The following is a 2,621-nucleotide window of genomic DNA, read 5'->3' on the forward strand; positions in this document are numbered from 1 at the left end:
CATGGCAATGGGCAGCTCAATGACCCAGCACATGGCAATGGGCAGCTCAATGAGACTCACTGACTGAGCACATGGCAATGGGCAGCTCAATGAGACTCGATGACCCAGCCCATGGCAATAGGCAGCTCAATGAGACTCACTGACCCAGCACATGGCAATGGGCAACTCAGTGAGACTCAATGACCCAGCACATGGCAACAGGCAGCTCAATGACCCAGCACATGGCAATAGGCAGCTCAATGACCCAGCACATGGCAATAGGCAGCTCAGTCAGACTCAATGACCCAGCACATGGGACATGGAAAAAAAGAGGCACAAAAACAAAAGTTGCCGGAAAAGCTCAGCAGGTCTGGCAGCATCTGTGAAGAAAAAGACAGAGTTAACATTTCGAGTCTGGTGACCCTTCCTCAGAACCAGTTTCTCACTCTTAAACTGAATGCTAAATTCTACCATGTTATGGTCAACTGTTCCCCAAGAGATCTTTTATTCTGAGATCATTTATGAAACCCGCCTCATTATACATTACGAGATCCAGATTAGCTGATCCCTGGTTGGATACACAATATATTGTTCCAGAAACTGTCTTGAATATATGAATTCTTCCTTGTGGCTGTCTTTGCCAACTTGATTTCCCAATCTCGATGAGGATTAAAGTCACCCATGATTAATGTACTGCATTTTTTACATGCCCTCATTATCTCATGATTTATTCTTTCTCCTACTGAGCTATTGTTCCGGGTCCATAGACTCATCCCACCAGTATCATCTTCCCCTTGTTATTTCTTACCTTCACCCATATAGATGCTACATTAGCCAATCCTAAATCCTTCATTGCTATTGTACTTGTTCCGTCTCATCCTAATAATACTACACACTTCCCTTCATGCCCGTCTTTTTGAAAAGTCACATACTCTTGAACATTTAATTTCCAGTCAATACGCATGAACATGGAGCCCGAAGGATCTTACCCCAACACCCTCAACCTCGTGCACAGGAACATGGAGCTCAAAGAGCCTCTTTCTGTTCTTCCTAATGTGTAGGAAAATGGAGCCCAATGGGTCTTATTTCCCCTCCCTCCACCATGCACAGGAACATGGAACCTTCCTCTCCCCGAGACACAGAACCAAGGCAATCATGGCATCTCTCCCCCACTACCTCTGATATACAACATGAAGCCTAACAGGCCTCACTCTTTCCCAGAAAATACAGCAACATCAGCATCAGTGCCATCTCTCAAAATACTGCACTCAAAGGGCCTCATTTCCCTCCACCCCTCAGCAATGCACAATATTTTGGCACCCAATGGCCCTCTCTCCCCCACCCCCACCCCCAATTATGTAGCAACACAGCACCCAATGGTCCTCATTCACTCCTGTTCCCTCAATGTCAGACTTTGCTATAATAAGAGCACTGTCTAAATAATGGTCACCATTGATACAAGTACAAATTAACTGTCTGTCACCAAAATCTCGGGCTATTTAATTGGTTTGATTAGAGTTGGTTAAGCAATAAGTATTGGTCAAGGACACTTAGATTGTTTGTTGGGTTTCTGTTGTGCAGAAGACACCCATTATCATTGAATCACAAGGATGTGTTACGCTGTGATTCACAAAGAGTTACTCCTTGCTGCCCAGTGTGGGGTCACACGTAAGAAATTGGTCCACACTTGCTCCTTTCAGCCAATGGAGCCATTCCACCATTCAGTATGATCATGGCTGTGCTGGGCTGCTAAGCCAACTCTCCACTTTAGCAGCGATAACAGTGTGGAGCTGGAGGAACACAGCAGGCCAGGCAGCATCAGAGGAGCAGGAAAGCTGATGTTTTAGGTCTAGACCCTCCTTCAGAAATGGGGGAGGGGGAAGGGAGCTGGGAAATAAATAGTGAGGAAGGGCGGGGCTGGGGAAGGTAGGTGGGATGGTGATTGGTCAGTGAGGTGCGAGGAGCAGATAGGTGGGAGAGAAGATGGAGAGGTTATTGTGGGAGACGAGGGAGGAAATTACACGAGCCCTGATCCAAAGTTTTAAGTCATCTCTGGCCACAGGTATGGTGCCAGAGGAATGGAGGACAGCTAATGTGGTTCCACTTTACAAGGAGAGTGGTAGAGATACACCAGGGAACTTCAAGAATTAACTTGGTCACATGAACTCACATAAGTACAGTGAAAAGTTTACAAGTTGCCACTTATGGCATCATCTTAGATACCAAGGTACCTAGGTACAAGAGATTTTCAAGTTCAAATTCTTAGGGGTAAATAAATAGAAAAACAAAGAAAACATCCAGCAATAAATTAGAAAAATGGAGAATCAGAATTCAGAATGACAGTCCTTCCAACTCAGACCCTGCCAGGCTTCACCTTGAGGCCGGCAGTCCGTGCTGGCATTCACCACGGACATGGCCAATATTGCCTAAGGATGGAAGGCAAAAAGAGAAAGAACAAAAAGCAAAAAAGGGAGAAAGAAATGGAGCGGACAAGCTCCGGCTCAAGAGTCCTGCTCCACCACCATATTGGAGGTGTTCCGTCTTGGAACTACTGACCAGTGTGTCTCACATCACTGGTAGGAAACTGAAGAAAATAGCGAAGGGGAAAATTAATCTCCATTTCGAAGAGGGGATAATCTCTA

The sequence above is a fragment of the Rhincodon typus genome, chromosome 34 (genome assembly GCF_021869965.1).
Source record: "Rhincodon typus isolate 14 chromosome 34, sRhiTyp1.1, whole genome shotgun sequence".
NCBI lineage: Eukaryota > Metazoa > Chordata > Chondrichthyes > Orectolobiformes > Rhincodontidae > Rhincodon > Rhincodon typus.